We start from the raw sequence: 24,650 nt of genomic DNA on the forward strand, positions 1-24,650 counted from the left end.
GAAATTTCAGTGTTGTCACTCCCTGCCCTGCTGAGAGACGGGGACATACATGTTGTCGCCCTTGTGCAACTCCAGCCAGGCCCCTGCTACCAGTGACGTCGAGGAGCTACATGTGAATAAAGAAGTATCTGTGACATAAAATCATTATGTTGTGGCTGTGCTCTGGTTCTGGTAGGGACTGGTACCATCCAGCTAACTGGTGTTGCAGGAAGAATGTGTTCCAATATCTTGAACTCCTCAGAAACCTGGAGAGTTTTCTCCTAGGAAGAAGAGTCTAGACCAGCCTGGGAGAAACTTAGGATCAGGAGTAAGCTAGGTCCTCAGTAACCCCACCAGTGGAGGAAGGCCGTAGAATGGACAATCCAGCAAAGCGGAACCCAGAACCTCAGCGCTCACCTCACTCACCCACTTCATTTTCAAATAAGCAATCCCAGCTCAGGAAGCATGACCTGAAAAGTAGCAATTATCAGACGCACTGCTGTTTCATGCACCATTGAGAGAGTGGCAAATACTGCCAATAAACTACAATAGGCAATTGATTGTGAGATGCCTCTAGTTTCAGAGGTGGCAAATGTAAAAGAAAAAAGGTGAGTGTCTGAGAATTGATGAGAGGCAACTTGCCCCAAATGCTCAGTAACAAGTCCTTAGGTCTCCTTCTATTCTCCACTATACTATGTAACTTCATTTCACAGATGAGAATCCTGAAGTCCAGAGATTGGGTGATTTACTGAAAGTCCTTGAGCTTCTAAAAAGCTGAAGCAGGACTCCTAGAAGACCTGTGACTCCTACAAGTTGGCTCTCATCACTCTATATGGCCTCTCACTCCAAGGTACTGATCTTTAACTCTAGAAAATAGAACTGAATTTGTCTGCAGAACATTTGCTCCTGACTAGGTTTTGCTTATGGATAATATAAAAAATTGAGCTGCTGCCTTGAACATATGCAGATGGGTTGGAGCAGCCTGGGTAGAAGTTTGCCAGTGGAGAAGACGGTGCCTCTGGATTTAAAATGTGCTTGGGGAAAATATATACAGTAAGTAATATACATGACTGGCAACAGAAGAGCTACTTATGGCAGTGAGTAGTTTTATGGCAGGTGGATTTGATGTTTTACTCGATCTAAACTTACTGGAAAGTGAGAGAGAGGTGAGAACAATTTTATTTTTTATAGGCCTAGCCCTTCCCTCCACCCCAAACCTAGTGTGCTAAGATGATTCCACAAGTCCTGTGCCACCACGTAAATGGTAGAAGCTTGCTACGCTTGTTACTAAATGCTCTGGTGGCTGGCATGGGAGCTCTCCAGCCCCAAGTGGCCCAGAATCCCCTCAGTCTTGAGAAGAGAGACAAGGCCACAAGAGGACAGCCCCTTCTGCAGTGCCTACTCTGGCCAGGTTGGCATCAAGGCACAAATTAGGCTTGGAAGAGAATGATCTGGAGTGTCTCACCTGGCTTGTGCCCCAGGAACCCAGGATACTGTGTACCTCCTGTCCACATACTGCCACTTCTAAGTTTAGCTTAAGGATGCATGACTTCCAACTCTTTGTGTGGGAGAGTCTTTTAACTCAGAGCACTCTGACACCTGGATTACAAGTGAGTGGACATAATAACACTTCACCCTACCCCTCTTTTCCCTCAGTCCCAGTGCTGGTCATCTGGCTGTGAACAGAAATGTTTTCTGAGTATGCCGATGACTTGGACAATAAAATAAGGTTGTATTCACATTCACTTGGCCCCTGTTAGAGGCCCTGGGAGCTTAGCTCACAGATCTCAAGATGAGAATGTGGTACACTATGATCTCACAAACAGTGGGAAACAAAATCCGCTACTCCCTGTCCACTCTCTTGTTGCCCAAGGCCTGATAGCAAGGTGTTGAGCAGTGCCCTAAAGAGAAGCAGCGGCCAGGCTGCCCTTGCTGGAAGAGGAACAGAGGCATTGCCTTCTTAGAAGGTATTTGGTTTCATCACACCACCGTCCAGTGTTTAGGCATTTATTTTCTTGGCGTTCCCTGCCTTGTGAAGAAAGGAAACACTCTCAGAGCTGTGCCATCAGATCAGTTGCTTGAGAAAATGCATCATTCCTTTTGAGACACACTGTTTTCACAAGCAAGATGGTCACTTTAGGGCTTGTGATGAGAGGTGAGGCCATCTGCCCTTTCTGTCTTCCTATGGCTGCAGAGGACCGCAGAGGGAGTCTGGAAGGTGAGACTTACATGCTGAGTAAAACGGGAGTGGCAACTGCATTCAGATTTGGTGCTTGCTTGCCAGCAACGTGGATGATACATTTTGTGCTGTACTCCCTGCATTTAAGTCTTTCTTACATGTTAAGTCAGAGTTTACATTTGTGCTTTCCTCTCTGACAGCCAGCAAACCCCTCTCAATGCATTACAGTATTTCTTAAATATGGGAAAGAACCACTACTCTCAGCCTGAGCAGAAACCAAAGATCTTACAGATATGTCCGCATTTCTGAGAAATGACTTTGATACGTTCTCAACCTTATGCTTGGTTTAATTCCGTCCAAAGAAATTACATTTTGTATTTTGCTACCTTTGACTAATGGAGAGATAGAAGTAAATGATCAAAAAAATTGCTTCTTTTGTTCTAGAAAAAGAGAAACTGTGTTAAAAATTACTGAAAGATAGCACAATAAACAACTGATCCTAAACTGCCTTTTCTCTGTTTAGTCAACAGGACCACATCAGGGGGAGATGGCGACTGGTTTCACAATTAATTACTGTTTCAGTTAATTTAAGTGCCGGTATTATTTGCCCCTTCTTTTCTTTCTTCTATGAACGGTGACAAATAATTAGGGTATGACATGTAAAATTTCTCAAATCTCATTTGAGGGTGAGATGGCACAGAATTCAGGAAGCACAAAAAAGCCTTATTACAGAATACAGCACCCATATTTAGGGTGAGGCATAAAACCAGAATAAATCGACTTTCTTATTTCCTGACCTGTACAAACTTAATTATCTAGACCTGATGTTTTGGTAATCTGATTTCCAAATGATGCAGTGTTCTTTTCCTTAATTTTTCTAGAGACAAATGCTCTAATTTTATTTGTAGCATTTGGGAGAAAGTAAAGTTCAATGTCTAATTTTTCTGATATAGAGCTATTTCCCTCTGCTTTCTAGGAGACAAAATAGAAAAGCAGAAATGGGATCAAATTCTATAAATAAATTATGATTGGCTTGTCCTCAGAAATTATAAACAGTTGAAAAGAGATGAAGTCATAGGTATACATTAATTTTATTTTGAAAGCTGGCTAAGAGATGGCATTAAAATTAAAGAGTTTTGCAAGAAGGAAAATGAAAGGAAGTGGGGAAACCCTGAGAAGACTTCAGAAAAAAATGCAACACCTATATTTCCTTGCCAGCCTCTTCCAAGACATCAGGATCCTGTGTTTGCCGCTTTATCCACTGTGCTAGTGGGATACTTAAGTAACCACCAAAATGCTGGGATATTAGCTGACAATCTGTCAGCATGTTGTTTAATAACGGCCACATTTTGCCTAATATTCTAGCCACTGTTTCACCTCCGTATATTAAGATATCCGCCAAGGAAAAACCACAAGTTAAATAACAGCAGAACAAGAGGGCCTTACAGGTAGACATGAATTTGGTTAGATTTTATGACCTTTCTTCATGCCCTTTCAGAATTTATTTAAGGAGTTGGGTGAGTCAGAATGTGTTAGCTTATGAAATTTTTTTTGGAACTGAAACCAAAAAAGAAAAGGTACAACTTCGAACTTAAGTTTTCACCAATTCAGCCCATGTGCCAATGTCAACCTCCATCGACCCTCTCCCGCAAGCTGTCCCCTCAAATGCTCTCTGTGATACAGTCTGTCTCACTGTGGACAGAGTTGTAAGGTGCCCCACAGCCAAAGGCAGGTGGAGAAATGGGGCTATTGTGAAGATAATTTTAGGTCAGAATACAAGCCAAAACCCAAAACTGGTTCTGCTTGAAATTGCCTGGCTGTCCTCATTTTACCACTTGGCTTTACATGGAGAGACACTACTCTAGGACCTACCCAAATGATAAACAACCATGACATTCTACACCAAGAGAATGCAAAGTGGAGACAGAGTTTATCATTTCTTGCAAAGCCCTGCACACCTGGAAACGTTAATGTGAACAAATGTCCTGGATGGGGAAATAAAGCCCTCATGTAGTTCCTCTTCTACACTTAACTCTGAAGATTGATGAGATTTGTGTTTGCGCTTGATGTAACATTCTTACACCTGCGTAAGGATCTTTTGACTGGAAAAAAGGACTCCTGCTGTGGGAAAGAACTGCTTAGTGGGTTGTAGGTAACAAACCATCTGCAAAGGTAAATGCCAAATCCTCAAAGCTTCCTTCCTCCAGACCCACCGGCCAATCAATTTGGGAGGAAATTGGCTCATATAACATTAACCCAGCAATGCCAGTGGCCAAGGTCTAGATGCTGGATGTGAAATCACAGGTGGAATCTGCTCCCAGGCTACAACATGCCAAGATTACAGATGCAGCCTAATCATCTGGATAGGAGACAAGCAGTGTGAGTGCTGGTAGTATAGATGCCCCTTCAGTTGGCATCAGACAGTGTTAGCAATACTGGTGATAATAAAGACTCTGCTTAAGCAAACTTTTGTCAGGTTCCTGTGAGCCCTCCTCTAGACTAGGCCTTGAACTTGAGGCCCCCTTTTAGCCCCTCCCCATCCTGTTTTGGCCTTCCCAGCCCAGTCTTAGCAAGAATCCTGCCAAGTCAGTTTACCAAGAATTCCCCCACCCTTGATATCTGATCAACTTTGATATCTGACCAAGTTCCTCACCCCTCACCTTTGATGTGTAAGTTCTTGGCCTGCTTTCAGCAAGATTCTTGTTAAGTTGGTTTAGCAAGAATCCCCTTACCCTTGATGTCTCTCTCCTCTTCATGATATTCCATCCATTGACCTCCTCATCCTGTCTTTGCTTATAAATCCCCATGTGTCCTTGCTGGATTCAGTCAAGCTCCATCTATCTGCATTATTGTGATGGTCTGGACACTTATTGCAAGAGTCTTGAATAAAATCTTCCTTACCATTTTAACAAGTGTCGGAATGATTTTTTCTTTAACAGTGATGACTGCTGTAATAGAAGCCAAAGGTCATGGCATTTCGGTGACAAGAAATGTCACTGTCTGCTCGGCAGGAAGCTTAAGTTTCCTCTTTTGTGATTACTTTGTTTAAATAAACTTAAAAAAAGTTAGTTGTTGTTTTACTTGCTTCCCCTACTAGTTTAACAAAAAGCCAACATTGACTATTTTAGTTTTGAGGTTTTATCTTTAAATAAACTGTTTATTTTGGAATAATTTTAGATTTATAGAAAACATTAGGTATTTTAGTTATGAAGCTTTGCTTTTAAATAAACTATTTATTTTGGAATAATTTTAGATTTACAGAAAAATGGCAGAGGTCATACAGAGAGTCGCCATATACCCCTCACCCAGTTTCCCTCACAGTTAATATCTTACTTTTGTCATAACTAAGAAATTGTCATCGGTACACTACTATTAATTACACTTTCAAATGTAATTAAAATTATGTGTAATTAGACTTTATTTGGATCTCATCAGTTTTTCCGTGAATGCTCTCTTTCTGTTCCAGGATCCAATTCAGGTTCCACACTGCAGTCAGTTTTCACGTCTCCCTACTCTCCTCTTAGCTGTAACTGAAACTGTGATAGTTTCTCAGTCTTTCTTTGTTTTCATCATTTTCACAGTCTCGAGGAACACGAGTCCAGGTGTCCAGGAGAATGTATCCCCATCTGGGTTTGTATGATGTTTTTCTCATTAGACCAGAGTTTTGGGGTTTTGGAAAGAATACCATGGAAGCGAAGTGTCCTTTTCATGGAATGATCATGTTTTTGTGATTATTTTGATTGTTTTGAGTATTGCAAACATGGCAGCTTTTGCTTGTTGATCTTAGAGCAAGACTCCTCACATTCCATAGCTATCTAAAGGGAAACCCACTCTCTAAGGTATTAGTAAGGGATTTCCCTGAGGATTCATGGTGGAAATAGGGAAGGGGAAGGAGAAGAAAGTGACATGGCATATAACAGAACACGAGTTAATGAAAATTAGCACTAATATCAGTGTTCCCGTTTCTTCCACAGGAAGGTCAGCCAATGTGGCCTCCACTTGCCCCGGCAGCCTCTGGAACCCACCAACTCCAATGCATCTGTACCTCAAATCTCCCCTGCCTCCACTCCACACACATACCAACTCTCTTTTTATTCATCTCTATATCCACTATCTGGTTTGGCAAAGACCCTTTTGAATATTCATCTGCACAAAAGTCACTTAGGGAGAGTAAATAAGAAATAATGTTTTCAATCACAAATAATTTTTTTCTTTCACATTAAAGAAGATATATTAAAATCTTTTCTACTCACAACCTATCAGGCAATAAATGACTTCAACACAATGTTCAACCATGCAAGATAAACTGCAGAGTTAAAGAACATTGTCCTGGTTCTAGTATCTGGGGGGGCGAGTTGGTTGAGTAGAGGCTCATTTTGCCTAAATGTTCTTTACTAGCTTTCTTCAAAGTCATGGTTACAAAGTGATCACAAATTTACTCATCATATTGTTTTAGTTGTTTGCTACTCACTCTTCCCTCTATGTACTAAATGGTCTGTAGGCAAATCTACTCCTAAACTTCCTAAAGAAGTAGAAACTAACTTGGAGCTCTCAAGAGGACAGGCCATTCATTCATTCATTCATTGACTCGCTCAACAAAAAATTATTCTCTGTGTTTTGTTGCTAAATAAGCTAGTCCCTACCTATGATACAGTTTTTCTTTGTGTTTGAATTCAACAGATATTTTCTAAGCTCATACTGTCTGGAACTGGATTAGATCCCAGGAATAGGATAAATAAAACAGACATAATCCCTCCCTTCGCAAAAATCTATAATCTAAGGAGATAGATATTAAACACATAATCATAAAATCATTTAAAGCTATGACAAGAATCATTAAAAAAAAACATGAAGGAAGGATTCAGTGAGACCTACTGTGTGTGTGTGGGGGGGATGTAATTTGCAGGGTGTTAAGAAGAGCTGATTTACTTTTTGAGAGTAGGCGTCAGGGAATATTTATCTGAGGGACTAACATTTATAGGAGATCTGAAGGATGAGTAAGAGTTAGCTAAGCTGACTGTGAAAAACATAGCACAGGCTGAAAGGAGGGCCTGTTGGAATGTTCTAGAAACTGCAGAGTGTGTTTGGGGAATAGAGACCTGTATGACCTCAGCAATCATGCACTCAGGTTAAGACCATGTTCAAAATTGTGAATGCTGTCCTTTAGGTAGGGTGCAATGAGTAATGTTCAAGAGGGCAAGAGTTAAGTATCTCTTTCATCACATAGAAGAGCACTGTGTGAACTGTGAATAAATGCTAACTGACCTGTCCCTACCTCTTAGCTATTCATCCTGCTCCTTCCACGTCTCAGAAAGGGAGAGAACAAGACAGCAAATCCGTAGCTCAGCTCCCTGACACAATATGTCATTCCTAACCAGGGCCTGCTACAGATAAAGGCTGTAGCTTCTCTTTGCCAAAAAAGAGAAGAGCTACATTATAGATCAGGTGCCACAACAATCCGCTCAGCATATCTGCCTCCGAGTTCAAGGATAACTCCATATGTCATTCCTAACCAGGGCCGGCTACAGATAAAGGCTGTAGCTTCTCTGCCGAAAAAGAGAAGAGCTACATTATAGATCAGGTACCACAACAATCTGCTCAGCATATCTGCCTCCGAGTTCAAGGATAACTCACTACACTGGTTGTTGCAAAGACCTGGCTCTGCACTTGATCATCCCTATTTAACCAGTGACTCTGTCAAGTGGTTTAATCATCTCAAATTCCCAATGATAAAGAATTTGAGCTCATGTTTTGTAAATAGTATAAGAAGGCCTGTATTTTTGTTGATACCTTGGTTTAACACCCAGGAAAAGTAATGAAAAATAAATAATAGTAGTATAATAACAACAAAAATGTACTAGTAATGAAATCAATGGTGCTGGACATTTTGTACCAAATGAGCTGCTGCTAATACATAATTCCATTAGCATTTGTCAAAACCAAGAACAAAAGTATATTTCAGTTAGTTATGGATTATTGGGATCCTATGGATGTAGCATGTATATTAAAAACAAAAGGAGCAGAAATGGTGCATGGTGGGGAAATGAGAGGTGCCCAGAGTGACCCACAATGCTTGGGCAATGGGAACTTTGTAAAGGAGAAAGGACAATCCAACCAAGACTTCGTGATAAGAACTTTGCCAACAGAGCCAGAAGACCTGCTGGATTCTAGAGCAAGATCTGTCATTAACTAACTGTGTGACCATTTACACATTTGTAAAATGGTGGTGATGGGGGAGGATGACGGAAATTTATATCAATCTCTAAGGTCTCTTATAAATTGAACATTTTATGATTCCATGTCTCTAACCTCCATTGTCTAATATAGTAGCTACTAGGCATGTGTAACCATTTAAATTGAATAAAATTAAAATGGCAGTTTCTCAGTTGCACTAGTAATACTTCAAATGCTCAATAACCAAACACAACTAATGGCTACTGAATTGGATGGTGCAGACAGAGAACATTTCTATTACCACAGTAAGTTTTATTGGACAGCTCTGTTCTAGATCTTTTTTTTAAAAAGACCCTTGAGAAATCTGATATAAACAATATTTATGTCCTTAGTTGTTGACTTTATTGTAAAGTTGACTATTGCTGCCACAAATATTTCCGAGAGTTGACATTTATTAAGCACTATTATTGCTAGAATTGGGCTATTTTGATTTAATCCTTACAGCAACCCTCTGACACATGTACTGAGTGACTAAATGAGTTCTTTATTGTCACATTCTAAGAAGTGGCAGAGCGAGGACTGGAGCCTATCGACTGTCATAATCTGGAGCCCAGATAGCTCACCCTGGCCCCAAGACTGGTTTCTGGTCTCGTAGTCTTTTGGCCACATCTCCTGGATTCCTCACAACCCCCTGTTGTAGACTCTGGGACCTTTGCACATGTGTTGGCTAGGATGCCCTCCCTCTCCACCTTTTCTTTGCTTGGCAACTTCTTATTTATCTTTTAAAAAAATAACTCAAATGTCACTTCTCCATCAGGCAAAATAGTTACCCTGTCTGCTTCGGGTTTCCACCACACTCCATTCAGACCTCAAACATAGAGGCCGCCCAGCAGCATTATAGTGTCTGTTTGCAAGTCTGATTTCCAGACTTTTAGTGCATTCTAGGTGAAGTCTGTGCCTCAATCATTTCTGTATATCTCCAGTTCCAAGAAGGTGTTGAATCAATGTTTGTTGAATGAAAATATCGAAATATCTTTCTGAGATTAAGAGTCACCATCTTTTTCAACCACTCTGGCTTATCTAGATGCTTTCCATTTTCCCTGGAACTTGCAGCTTAAATGCAAGTTTAGATAGTTCATTATCATTTGATAGCTCATTATCTGTAAGCAGAGGGCTCCAGGGCCCTCAAGTAGGGAGCAAAACTAAATACATACATACATACATACATACATACATACATACATACATACATAATTATTATTTCTGAGACGAGTAGTTCTTCCCAAGCCCCTCTGCAAGCAGGCTGCCATTTATAAACAAGGAAATACTGCCACTTTCACTAGGGCTGGTGAAATTCTGTCCACTCTTTCTGCCATGCACCAGGCAGAGCTCTGGGTTGCCTGTCTATAGTGACAGGCAACTCTTTCTGCCATGCCTATCCAGAGCTCTGGGTTGCCTGTCTATAGTGACAGAGGCCACTTGGAAATACTGTAGACCTACCAGGGTGCATGTAGGCTCAGTCTTCCCCAAAGCAACAGGACCACAACTTCTTTATGAAGGGATGCCATTCACAAGGTTTTGGTGCACAGATAAACAGACATCTACCCCCCTCGCCCCACGTTCTCCCTAGAGGCAGAACAGCATCGCCCTGCACCCTGCCCGGCAGCTCTTCACCCCAGACACAAATGGCCCTGCTTTCCCTGTCCTCCAAAGTCATACAGGTACCTCTATTAGAGGCCTCTTTTTTGACTCTGCATTTTCAAAAAAGTCAAGCTAGGTCCAAATCTAAACAAAACAAAGCCCTAATCAATCAACCTAATGAAATTGACAAACAAAATCAGAACTATTACCAGAACAAAGTGTAGGAAGAGGAACACTATTGATCAAAGACCTCTTGTGTATCAGAATTGCTCTTGGTAGTGTAACCTCTTATGACCCAACAATCCTAAAAGGTATGTTGAATGATCGTGGTTTACAGATGGAGACATTGAAGCCCAAGAAAGAGGCACCAAATAATAGAAAGAGCATGGGTTTAATGACAGAGAGACAGGTTCAAATTTGGGTGCCACTAGCTCTGTGTGTTTAGACAGATTATTGGACTTCCTTAGGCCTCTGTTTTCCCATTTGGAAATAAATACTAGTAAGTACTAACCTTCCAGGGCTGCTGTAGAGTCAGATAAGAAAATGTCTCTAAAGTGCCTAACACTTGGCTGGCACCTTATAAGATTTAATGCCTTGTCTGCTAAATGGCAGATTTGGAATTCCAAAGCAGGGTCATGGGCCCTAAACCCAAGTTCTTTGCAGCTCTGGAATGGGAACTTCGCTGAGCTGCTCCTCCACCACTGTGGGGTAGAATCAGACTAGCTGAACTTGAGCGGTTCTTTCCTTTGAACTGACGAAACATTCTCTCGTTATTTTATATATTTATGCCCAGAAATGAAAATCAAAATACATAAACCAAGCATCTTCCAGTGCATTACAATGTGCTTTCAGCGCTGCCTGATCATATGAATATCTCTGCCAGACACTTAATGTCATAGAACTACTTGGGAAAAAGGTTTAATGTTGGCATAAGATAATAGGATAATTATTGGGTTTGGGTTCCTATGGAATTCGTGAAAAGCCAGTAAGATATAAGAAGCAATAATAGCCTTTCTTATCCTAAACCTGTATCATAGTCCCTGCTTTGAAGTCAGTTGTGTATTCTTCTGTAAAGAAAAAAAAATACAAGTCTATAAAAACAGTTTTTATAACACATTGTGGGCTGCATTTTGAGCCAGGGTGAATTTCAGTCTCAGTAGTTTTCTTCCAGTTCCAGTCTCAGAGCTGGTCAGGGATAAATTTATCCTTTGCTTGATATAGAGGAAGATTCTGAAGTTTTAGGACAGTTCTTCAAATCTAGACTCCAGGGAATGCACTGTTTATCTTACTATAGAATTTATTTTGCATATAGCTCCCTCTCCAATGCCTGAGTCCATGAAAGTGGTCTCACCTGACAGCCTATTTCTTAGCCTGTGTACCCCGATGCCCTAAGAACACTGTAAAGACAGCTGTGGTACAATGAACAGGTGCAAAGTTGGGGTTGGCACTGAGTTCTGGCTCTGCCCTGTCTCTGTGGTTTCAGACATGTGGCTTCACTTCTAGTAGTCTCAATTTTCCTCATCTACATAATGGGAGTAGTAGCTGACTACCAAGAGCTTGCGAGGATTGAATGCCATGGTCGCCTGAAAGCTGTGTGGAATCCACAAGGTTCTATTTGAATGTTTTTATTAGAATATAAGGAGCGGGAGCCTGAAGAACTGCATGCTCAGGATAGTATTTTCCATTTTTAAATTGAAATTCATACTTACCACTAGTCTGATTAATTTTGGACCAGTTATGGGGGTCTTAGAATTTGAAGACCTTAAGTAACATAAGTGGCATCCAAAAATACTGAGCTCGTGTGCATTGAAATGTAGCTTTTATGATATTCTATATAATGAACTATAATGGAAAGAACACTAGACCAGGAAGTTAAAACACCTATACTGACTCCCAGGGCTCTCGCTGACTGCCTCAGTGACATCCCAGAGTCATTCTGTGCCCCTATGTCCTTATCCATAACTTGAAAGGATAATCTCTGCCTTTGTGGGTAATCCTTGGGTGAGATGAAGCATGCAAGATCCATCAGTAGGTTGAAAGCCATGGCCCAAATAAACTTGAGCCAGTACTACTGTTAGTATTAGTATACTCTCAAGCACCAGACCATGCCAAAGAACCTTATGAATTTTCAAAGAAAGAGTAAATCATATAAGCATCAAATTAATCGCAGAATGAATGTTAGATGTTCAAGTATTAGATACAATCTATGGATCGTCTCCCAAGGAGAAAAGGCACATAGGTATATACATGCTATGTTGGATACAATTTTAGGCATTTCATGGACTTTATGGTTCCCATTTATGGGTCATCCACGTTTTGGTAAACCTCAGGTTAAGAATCTGTTTTAGATTATAAAGAGCAGATACTAAAGCTTATCTCATTTAATACTCTTTATCTAAAAGATGGCAGATGGAAGCATGGAGCTGATCAATGACCATTCCAATAAATGTTAAATATAGTTTTAAATATGTTGTTTTCTCCCCTCCCCCGCCCTGTTTTAGAAGCAACAACCTACATTATATAGAGAAAGCTCGGTTATTTGGAATATTTTATTTACCAGAACATTGAATTCGTCATCCTTGTTAAATCAAGAGAAGCTTATGCATATCATATCCATTTCCCATACCATAAATTGAATTTATACTTTGAAATGATGCCATGTAGAAAGGAAGCACAGATCGAATTAATCCAATGTCCCATTTAAAGCCAAACTGCTAATGCTTTCTAAAGGATACTTTATCCACAAGCACTTAAACCTAAATTCTTAGATGAATTTTGATCTAACTGTTAATCAAGTTTCCTGAATTTACACAGCTCCTAGCTAATTGCCTATGTTCTGCCAAATTCCTCACCAAAAAGAAAAATCAGTGTTGTTTAAGTTTGATGCCGAGAAAAGTGTATTTTTATAAAAATAAAATCAAGAAAATGAATACACAATATACTTCTCACATTTAGGAGTCTGGGTGATGAGAGCCAACGTTCCCATTGCAGATGGGGATCTGGTGCCTGTTACTTACTGTCATCACAACCTGCGGAAACTGCTCGAAGGAGCAGTGGAGTTTGTTCATATTTTCTGAACGTGATGCTAAAATGGGCCGTTAGTGTCACAAGTGAAAAGAAAATGAGCAGGTAGAACCACTGAGTTTACAGCAAGGCCTGAGTGACACCTTGTTCACTGTGTAACCGCAAAATAGCATAATTTTTTTGGTCAGGCATTATGATTTAAACACAGGTCATATTTGGGTTGTTAAAAACATTGTAGTAAGTGCTTCATAAGGAACATAGGTGCCCTTTCAAATCCAAGTTGCTACTGTTGGGAAAGTTTGACCGGAATAGGCACAGCTTAAGAAAGATGATAAATGATATTACTTTAACTAGCAAAGGCTTAATGATGTATCAACTGGTATATGTCAGTGAACTTTGTCTCTCTAGTTCAAATTTTCCGTGCCTTCCACAAACCCAGCTCCAATTAAGTCGAGAAGTTGTCTCTCTTCCCTAGGACTCCTGTCCCTTCACGCACCATCTCAGAAGGCTTTTGGTTTTTCCTGGGTGGTCCTTGCTTAAATAGTGAGTGACTTCTTCCCACTAATTTTGAGAAGAATTTATCGTGGGTATTGAGCCTTAGAGTTTCAGAAGATATATTCCAGATCTATCTCAAGTTTCTGCTGTAAGTGCCATGTAAAGTCTCAAGCGGCAGCTGTGCCATCTTTGAAGAGGAGGTCTTGAGGTGGCCAGGCCAGCATGGTAGAGATGGTAGCCTCTAAATTGGCCAGGTTGACTTGTCCAGGCAAACAAGCTGCTTCACCAAACATGAACCACTTTCCTTCTTCTTCCTGTCAGGCCCTTCAGGGTTTGAGCCCCAGCTAGCTCATCTGCTTTCCTCTGTCAGATGTCTCTGGAGAGGCCAGGATGTTCTCAGATTATCAGTGGTGGTGAGGATCACTTTTCAAACTTTAATGTTTCCTGTCACTTCTTTCATTCTTGAAGAGTTATCATAAAGTACAATCTTCCACGGAAAAGTTAGGTCATTGCAAGCATGTGCCCCAAACCAGATATATGATCTGGTTGACCTGTTCACCCCTTACATAACCTCAGATTTCCTGATTAACTCCTTTAATCTTAATTGTTTTAGAAAAAAATTCAAAGCTTCTAAAGCTCTTTACTCTTAGTCTCCTGGGCACTGATGTTGGGTCCCAGGCGGTCTTACCACATTGCTTTGGCAAAACAATGGCTCTCCCTGGGATTTAAAAAATATAATGAAGCTGTTCTCTTGCTTTGTAACTTTATATCTCAGCATGAACTCAGTTCTCATCAAGGAACTTTCTTTTTAGTATCAGAGCTTTAAAATTTTTTATTCCTTTAAGAATAACCCAAATAATAAAGGCCTTAGACTGCAGACCTCTTGCTTTTCTTAGAATATTTCTGTTGCATATACAAGCAAAACTATTTAAGTAATTAAACCTACTAGAAGTATAATTGTAGTTTTTCCAGGGGAAAAAAATTCCACATGTTGATCTTTCAGATGTTGACTTATATAAGGAAAGCTATCATTAAAAAAAAATTCAATAGGAAGCTACAGAACCAAATAAATATCCATGTTCTACCTAATAAACATTCTAGTTACATTCAGAATACATGGGTGTATATAATTACAGTTGTTAAATGTATAGAATATCCTGCTTTTTGATGGGAAGGGAGAGTTGAATTTTAGATATTCCACAAAATGTATTAATCTACTGAATGTTAATTTTTCCTTAATAAGAAATTCTTTCCAGTGCTATTTGGCCTCTCCCTTTTAAAATTCTTCTAATTATTTTAGTAAGGAACGAAGCTGCTAAGAAGGGAAACACATCTTACCCAGAAATATACATATACACACATTACACACACACACACACACACACACACTTTTCACACTTGCAGACAGACATCCACTATTCTAGAATGTCATGATTTCTACATTTTTCTATGAAAAATTCCTGTGATCTCCTATGTCTCACATCCATTAATAGTTCTACACCTGAAATTTATATAATGTTATTAACCAATGTTACCCCAATAAATTTAATTAAAAAAAAAAAAAAGACTGAGAAGAAGATACTTTTTCGGGAGTAGGTCACACATACCCGCCCTGCGCACAGAGGAAAGGCATCATATCTGCAGTGCAACCAGCTACACCAAAAAAGCATAGGCACTATTTTTAGCTTCTGCAACTTTTTGGTCTTTCGATTCTCTTTCTGACTCTACCTAAGGTACAATGTGAAAAACAATATAGTAATAAATTGTACCAAATGACAGAGCAGAAGTGAAACGGTGCCCTTGAAATTTGCCACAGGCCTCCCAAACAGTACACATGCTACTAGGCGTGTCCAAACAAGAATGTTCCTGAAGCGTCCAAAGCCTTCTCGTGGTTAGCAGGCTAGCTGAGTAAGCAGAACTGCTATCGCTTAGTACAACTCTTTCTGTGTGAAGCTTTGAGGAGGCCATTAAAAATCTCATTAATTTAGATTGTTGGTTTCCAATGAGTCTGATAAGTTTAGAAATATGTGAAGGCATTATTTCCTCCCTCTTCACTTTGGTCTGTTCTCCCTCTTTTCCTCCTCTCTTTTTCTTTAATCTTGCTATCATAATGCCTGTAGGGTCCTCTGTTATTTAGTGGTCAGGGACCAGGGAAGCTGTCTCCATGTGTTATGTCCCCTTCAGAGGGGTCCACAGAACTGTGGTTGAAAGATATCTGATTTATCTTTGTTATTATTGTTATTTTTTATTTATTGTTGTTATTTTTTATTTTTTTTAGGCGAGGCAGCCCTTGGTTGACCTCACAGATTGCAAGGACCTTATTTTTTTATTTTTTATGCCTACAGCATCTGGTCTTCCTAGGTGGTCTCTCATCCAAGTACTAACCAGGCCCAACCCTGCTTAGCTTCTGAGATCAGATGGGATTGGGCTTGTTTAGGGTGGCATGGTCATAGACGAAAGATACCTGATTTAAACAGTCTCAACCAGCCTTCTACAAGCATAACTAATCAATAAATTAAACAAGTAAACAAGTAAAAAAATTCTTGAGGTGATAGCAGCTGCTGTCTTGAATGAAAATAATTTATAATTAAGTTATTGACTGCTTCTTTTATCAGTGGGGAAGGGTCTTTTATAAACATGGCTTAGATATGAAAAACGATACAGCTAGTATGGCCTGAACTGTGTCCCTGTAAAAAGATACATTGAAGCCCTAACTTCTAAAACTTGTAAATGTGACGTTATTTAGAAATCTGGTCTTGGGCAGATGTAACCAAGTTAAGATGGGATCATACAGATTTAGGGTGGGCCCTGATCCCATAGGACTGGATGACTGGTGTCCTTATAAGAAGGGAATCTGAACACAGACAGACTTAGGGGAGGAAGGCCATGTAAAGGGCGGGGGGTGGGGTGGGGTGGGGTGCGGGGGAGGGGCTAGAGATTGGAGTTAATGTTTGCACAAGCCAAGGAATGCCTGGGGCTACCCCGAGCTAGGCCGGATCCTTCCCTCCAGGCTTGAGAGAGAGCATGGCCTTGCTGAAACCTTGGTTTTAAACTTCTAGCTTCCAGAACAATGAGAGAATAAATTTGTGTTGTTTTAAGCCATCCAAGTTTGTGGTAATTTTTTATGACAGCCCTAGGAAACCAAGACAATAGCTAATCTATATTTATGCCAAGCTTGGCAGGTTGGCATAGTTCAAGGGAGCAAGCAGTTCACAGCAGTTTAGGGGGAATGATGTTTAGGGACAGGACACTTACTGGCAGCCTCCATTGCCGGGAAACTGAGAAGACATGAGAAGGCTCTCGCTTTCTACATTTTCTTTTAAATTCCTCTACCAGTGAATCCTTTAAGATAATTTTTGCTGGGTTCACTTATCTAGAGTGAAATTTTATTTCATAAAGATGTGCAGGTAAGGGTGGTTGCCCAAAGACAGCAAGCTTGTCCGGAAAGCAATTATAATTCCATTCCGAATTTCATATGCTGAGGTGCGACCTTGTGAAGGAGGCTGAATTGATCTCCTCTCCTTTCTGTGCTTCCCCAGGGGCCTTTTAGTGTCCAGCGCATTCGTGGAGCCTCTTACTGTACAACATTTTATCCAGGTGGTGTCCCAGCTCACAAGCCACTTTCCACTGTCAAAACATATTTGTCTTATAGGCTACTTTGACCAGGCTCTACGCTCATCTACATGCCAGTGCATGGCAATAGAGAAGTAACTTTCAGCTACTCTAAGTTAATGTGTTACTTCTCTCGGAGACCATGACTCTTAAATCCTAACTCTTCAAAGGGAGAAGTGTGGTGCACAATGTTGAAAGGGTTTTGGAGACTTCAAAGTCAGGGGACTTATTTTCCTACACACATGAGATTTTTGGTCTAAGTTCAGCCATGCATGAGCTGGGTCACCTCAGTGTCCATATCTCTGAGCCTTAGTTACCTTAGTCCAATTCAACAGGTACTGAGGACCCACAATGTGTGTACTCACACGTGGGAAGGAGGGGTATGAAACTAAGGCAGGGTCCTGCTTTCCAATGGCGAAAGTCTATTGGGGCTAACATACGCAAACAACTTCAGGAGAAATTTGAGCTCGCAGGATGAAGAGACTTTTGCTGGCACAGAATGGAGGAGTATGATGTTCTAGAATGAGGAACTGGCATGGGCAAAGGCCTGAAGATACGTGGCAGCTGTATTCGTCTTGGGGAAGACTTCCCAGAGGAGAATGACCCACATGCTTCTCTAGCCTCTCACACCATGAGTACCTGTATCTCTTTTCTTTTGTTCTGCCTGTAATTAAGATCTTAAGCCACTTGCTAAGGAGTTTGGACTTGTTTCTGTAAGAAATAGAGAGTTCTGGAAGATTGTTTTTACAAATTTTTTATAGTGGAGAAATTTAATCATCTATAAAATGGAAGAGAATAGTATAATGAATCCTTATGTTGCTTCTGCTTAGTTTCAAGAATTAACTCACACTAATTTTTTTCTATAACAACCCCACCTATTATCTCACTCCGGTATTATTTTGAAGCAAATCCTAGGCATGATAGCATTTCTTATCTAAATATAACAGTGTATCTCTAAAAGATAAGGATTTTTGTTGAAAACATAAAGGCTATATCATTATCATGCTGAAAATAATGCCTTCATAACATTAAATATGTAGTCAATGATTAAATTTATAATTATCTCATAAATGTCATCATTTATTTTTAGTTTTCATTTGATCCACGATCCAAATAAAGTCCACAATAATGATTGGTTGCTATGTCAACTAAGTCTCGTTTTAGCCTGTAACTCCTGCCCTTCATCTTTCTCTCAGTCTTGTCTCTTTTTCCCTTGGAATTTATTTATTGAAGAAACCATGTTGTTTGTCCTGTAGAGTTTTCTATAGTCCTGAGTTTGCTGATTTCATTCCTATGGTATTATTTAACATCGTAGGTGTTATTCCACGGTCCTCTGCATATCCTGCGACTTGATCGTTAGATGTGGAGGCCTGATCAGATGTGCATTCCTTTCAATGCGGCATGACTATTTTATAGAAGATGGTATGTTCTTCCATCCAGAGATATAGTACCTGGTTGTGTCACACTTCATGATGTTGTCAGCCATTGATGGTCAGTGCCAAGATCCATTACATTAACTCATGAGATCATGCCGTCGGTGATATTCTATTTCTACCATGCTGTCTTATGTATTGATTGGGCTACTTTTATATAGTTAGTCATTCCATCATTTAATATTTGCTCACCCCATGGTACACCTAATAAAATAAACGCAAAATAAGATCTAATGATCAATCGATCAATAAAAAGTACTTAATTCTTTCTATTTATTAATTTTCAAAATAATATGTTGGTTAATAAGCATCCTTCAATGGAGATCAATGGTTTTGTGTTATCATTGCTTCATTTTTGGTATCATTATGAACTCATGAGTTTAAACAATGTGGTTCAATCTATTGCAATTATCCTTATTAATGCTCAACTTGTCCTATCTTTGGCCGGTGGGGGCCTTGTTAAGATGTTCTAAGTCTTTTTGTTAGGATCCTGGTAGTATGATAGCATCTTTAATATCTGGTATAACAAGATATTCCAGGTACATCATATACATTTCCTAACCCAGACATAGAATTAGCCACTCCTCCATGGAACCTTCATTCCTTTTAGCAGAAATGGAATTAGCAACCTCAGTCTGAGCACTCAGAAGACTCTTAAGCAGATCTGGGTCTGCTTCTCCTCCTTTAGAGGGGAGCAGGCAATTTGGCTTGGCCTGAATGAGTCCCAAAAGAGTAGAGAGACCGTGAGAAGAAAAAGGATGACCAGTGACTATTTAGGAGTTACTGTAACAGTTTAGGAATAGATGATAAGATTCTCAATCAACAGTATGTGTGGGATGGGGAAGAAGATCAGAGTTGGAAGAAATTCTAGAGCCTAGATTTACACAAAAGGATTTATCAACTGATTTGGCAGTTCAAGGCAGTAGGGGCTGAAGTGAGTAAAAGATAACAGATCTGGGTTCAAAGCCTAGCTTTGTCACACCGATGGTGTGATCTACATCTCATTACTTAACTTTTGAGATTCAGTGACCAGAACTACTAAATGGAAATAGTACTGTCTAGCTCATGGGGTTGGTGGAAGAATCAGATGAAATTGCAGATGAAATGAACATAGTATAATGTGTGATAAAAATGTGAATTTCTCTGCTCTCCAACATGTCTAATTTTATCTGTAATATGAAGAGGTTGGCGCATATTACAAAGGCTCTTCCAGCCCTCTCTCTGTATGAACTTGCATTGTGCTCTGATAATGCCATGGAGTATTAATAATAGATCCTCCAGCATTTGCCTAAATCACATCTTATTGATTATTTTATTGAAAGATGATATAACAAATTTAATGTTGCCAAAAGAAAAACAAACAATATATTCTTCTGAAGACTGTTTTTCTTATTTGATATCTAAGTTGAAAAAATTTTATTTTGAAAATCTTAGACTAGTGTTTTAATTTAAAATTGCTCCCATTAGTGACAAATGCTAAAGATCTTAAAAACTAACAAAGTGCCTTAAATACTGGTCAGTTAGATCAGAGCCTCTTAAAATACTATCCAGAATGGTTGTCCTGATCAATGATTTATGCAGCACTCTGGTTTTAGAAAATATAACATCACTTTAAGTCAATTCCTTCCCAGAACCTTCCCTGCCCATTACGTCAGTGATATTCTGTAACTCTTTCTGGGATTATCAGTTTCTGTAAGATCTTATTTTTGAGGGCTCCATCAGAAGGATTTTTGAATCAAGATTTTCAAGATAGAAATGGCCATCTAGCAGGTACTACAGCCACATTAACTCTTGATAAAGAGGGAATAAACTGTTAATAATACATATGTACATATTTAATGATGAAGACAATACAAAGTATTAAAAAATTGCAGGCAAAACAAAAAAAGAGCATAAAAAGTGAATCTGACCCAAAGCTCACTTGCTGAAGATAACCACTGTAACTTTCTAAACCATTTTCTTCCCTCACACAAACATATTTTAACTATTTCATCACAATGAAATTTTATTCCATAGCTTGCTTTTTCAATATATTGTGAAATACAAAGTTACAAAATATTAACTCAATATATTGTAACCATTTTTACCTATCAATACATAAATGAACCACTTCATTCTTTTAAACAGTTGCTTAGTAGTTTTGCCCAGTCAAATAAATGTTGAATGCGTGCTAGTTTATCTGACTAGCACTTCACAGTTAGACATTTACATTGCTTCCAGTGTATTAATATTTATAAAAGTTCTTAACAAAAACAAACAAACAAGACTCTAAATCAGATCTAAACAGTGTGTTTATAGTTTCCATAGTAAAAAAAAATTTTAAAATCAATGCTTCAGGGCAGCTTTTAAAAATTTGTTTTAAGACAAAAGGCAGTTGTCACTAATGACATTTAAGTTTTTTAAACAAATACTTGGCTGTAAATTTCTAAATCTCAAAACCACATCTCCCCTCTTTCTGATAACTCTCCAAACTGAAACTTTGCTCTTGGTGAAGGAGTAATATTTTGCTCCTTCAGCAGCCACATTTGCCTTTGAGGTTTTGGGTACCACAAGCCTTTTCTTGTCAATGCATGTTCCTTTTCCTTCTAGTGAGAACTTAAGCCCCATTTTTCATTTCAATCAGGGAACATGGTATCTCTTCTGGAGGAGAGGTGGGGAATGGTCATCTGTCCTCCAGTGTCACACCCACAACAGCAAACACAGTTCCCTGTCCATCCTCCAGCACAAGGTCGGGGGTACTCTCCTTTGTCATTCCTCTGTGTATAGTTAATGCTGCTGCATTTCAAGAAGGCAGAGCGCCTTCCCACCTCAAGAATGGACAGTGGTCCTCACTGAACAAGCAAGGCACATGTTTTTAATACATGCCTTTTCCTTTATTTGAGATTTTTTATAGGTTGCTCTTCAAGTTGATATAATCTGATACCATTATCTCTAAGGCTTCAGGATGATTATGTTGCTATTATTTTAAGCTCATGGTTTTTTTTGGTAGCCGCTGAATAATGAAACATTCCTCTTTAAGGCAGAAAGTACCATGAGAATTTGTGGGATAATGAGGTTGGGGGATGTGCCAGCCTGGGTGATTTTAACAGCAGCCATGTCATGGGGTGTCAGCCCTGTGGGGTTGACACAGGTGCTCACAGGATGCAGGACTGATTTTAATCAGGACCTCACATCACTTCTATTGCTTGGACTAAAACACTATGATTATTTCAGAATCACCAGTGAAGGCAGAATGCAGAGTCTGTAAGGCCAAGAAAACACCCATTCTGTTCTTCAGCTTCTTAGTGACTGAATTACACCCTCAACACTCGGCACCTGACCTGACTTAACATTCTCGAACACAGCTGGGAAATTGCTAGCAGTGCCTCCCTCGAACTCAAATCATTTTCGATCACCAGGCTATTTTTAATTATTCTGAAAATTCTCGAAGATGTTCAAATAGTGGAGGTATCTTTATCTTCTGTAGCTGAGTTGAAAGGCAACATTTTCTTAATTGGACAGAGTTTAAGAAATTTCAGCTATTTTGAAGTGATATCTATGGCAAAAAAGAAAAAAAAAGGCCTACGTTTTAAAAAGAAGTGTTTTGTATGTGCATAGCTCAAAAAAAAAAAAAAAGAAAGAAAAAGAAAAAGCTGATTTTAAAGTTTAGCTTTCGTAATCCTCAATGAAAACTAAAAGGCTGGCTCATTTTTCAAAAACGCTATTTGGAAACACTAAACATAAGCACCTGAGAACAAGCAAGTTTGCCAATGTCTTATTTTTGAGTGATCTAAGGAAAATTTTGAATTAAATCTTCATTTGGCCAGCCCTCAAAAAATGTTATTTAGTTCATTCAGTTCAACAAATACATTTTGAGAATTCTCTAAGTGCTGCACAGTATTTAGCACTAGAAATATCACAGTAAACAAGAGACGAAATCCCGGGGTGTGGGGAAGGTAAGGGATGAGGGAGGAAGACATTAAAGACAAAGTAGAAGCAAGAGGCAGATAAGGGGCACTGGAATTTGGTGTTGGCAGGTGGAACAGACTGCAATTTTAAAATGTTGGTCAGGGTAAGTCTCACAGAGACTTTTGTACTCTACATGTCTTGCTCTGTTTTACATATTTTACATGATATTTGAGCAAAGGTTTTAGGGAGGTGAGGGAATGAGCCATGTGGGTATCTAGAAAGGAAGTATGTCCCAGCCACTGCATGCTGTAAGGAAGGCTCCACCTGAAGCCTTCGCCGTCTCAGTTGATGGTAACTCCAGCTTTCTAGTTGCACAGGATGAAAATCATAAGTCATCTTTGAGTCTCTTTCTCTTAACACCTCTCATCCAATTCTTCAAAAATATCTGTTTGTCTGATATTCTTTCAGTCCCCCCTCTTGTCCCATGTGTCCTATGCAGAAATTCTGAAACAGCTGCTGCCCCTTCCTACTGTCCATTTCTTACCCAGTTTCCACACGCAATTTGATATCACACTTCCTTCCCCACCAACATTTCCTAGGATGTAAACGATGAATGATCATTTAGCCTCGAAAATTGTTAATCCTTTCTCCTGATCAGACCTGTCTGTATTCTTCAAAAAGGAGAATTCCAGGGCTCTCCTCACGAATGCCATCTCCATCAACACTGTAATTTTTAAAACAAAACATCCAGGATTGCCCACTGGTTGAGTGATAGCCATATCCATCTTGATGTTGCTTCTCATTCAGCATCCATCAACAGCAAGAAGTCCCATGACCCGTAGAGTATGTGATCCACCAATAACTTGCCTCTTTTCTCAGGCTAAGAGAGGAGTTCAGTCTACCAGTCTACCAGATTTCCTTAGGACCTTCTGTTGAAAAAATGGGCATCAAGACTCCCTCATGTTGTAATTCTGAGATGTATTGAAGTCCTCTCATAATATAACACATTAGATTAATTCAGTAGAAGACTGGAGTTTTAGACATTTCCCTAAACACATAGAGACAGTGCACTGTAGCTTCTGCATAGTCAGTAAAGATGGCATTCTTTTATCCTTACAATAATTGTTACTCTTCTTTCTAAAGAATCCAAATCATAGTACAAAGCAAGAATCATATAGTATAAAGTGTTTAGCAATCAAATAAAAGTTCAATGCCAATATAATGGTATCTGTCTGTGATCTATCTGTGGGATCACAAAAGCTTTTCCAGCAGAAATTGGAAGGATTTAATAAGGGGCAGACAACACCAGTAACAATCTATCACAGATACAACTGTGGGTATATCGACTCTGTCAGTAATATGGTTATATTTCTGGACTACACAAAGCTGGTGAGAATATCATAATTTAAAAGGTAACACATATTTTAATATCCCCATATAAGAAAATATATGTTTTAACCAGTGTGCAGTCTGAATGATAGCTTGAAGTTTACAACCATGGCAAAAAAAAAAAAAGAAGAAAAATCAACCAAATAAAACCTTCTCTCTTCCAATTCTTTTCATGTTCAACACCTGCACTAAAGTTCCCATGTCCTTATTTCCTCCTTGATGGAAAAGAAAATCAGGTGTCAGAATTTGGACTGTAACTAGAAGATACTATCATCAAAGTTGTATTCTGCCATTAAGCTTATTTGGTATTGAATAGACATGTTTTCTAAAGATCACACTTGGTAACATTCCACAATTTTTTTCCTCTTAACAGTTACCTAGTCACGGATTTTACCTTGGGTATATGAAATATAAATTTCTACCACAATCCAATAGCTTAAAAGATTTTTTTAAATTTGCTTTGACATTTTGTCTAATGTGCTGCTTCAGGCTCTGTGTAGTCATAGCTTTCAAGCGATACCAATAGACCTATCCTGCAGGAATTATGTAAACCTTATATAATTAATATTTGTGAAATGTATTAAGATCCTGGCACAGAAGACAACATTAAGATCCAAAGCTATTCTATAACTTTTTTTTTTAATCAGCTGCCAGCTGGATTCTATATGGCTTCTAGTTCCAGCCCCTATGCAAGAACATTGCTAGCATTTAAAATATACTGTTTTTGTAAAAGAAAGGGTTACTAGGAGGTCAGGTAATGTAGCCTCAGGGAGACTACAGAAATCCCACCAATCATTCAGAAACACACAAAGCACCGTTACTCAATGTGCAGTCAG

General features: G+C 39.3%; 1 protein-coding gene and 1 pseudogene across 1 annotated transcript in view; both read right to left on the reverse strand.

Moving 5' to 3' along the window:
- Positions 1–24,650, reverse strand: part of PARM1 (prostate androgen-regulated mucin-like protein 1) — a 97,734-nt gene that overhangs the window by 67,582 nt on the left and 5,502 nt on the right. The window lies entirely within an intron of this gene.
- Positions 15,829–15,947, reverse strand: LOC112476338 (annotated as a pseudogene).

This window comes from Pteropus alecto, unplaced genomic scaffold, assembly GCF_000325575.1.
Source record: "Pteropus alecto unplaced genomic scaffold, ASM32557v1 scaffold161, whole genome shotgun sequence".
Lineage (NCBI taxonomy): Eukaryota > Metazoa > Chordata > Mammalia > Chiroptera > Pteropodidae > Pteropus > Pteropus alecto.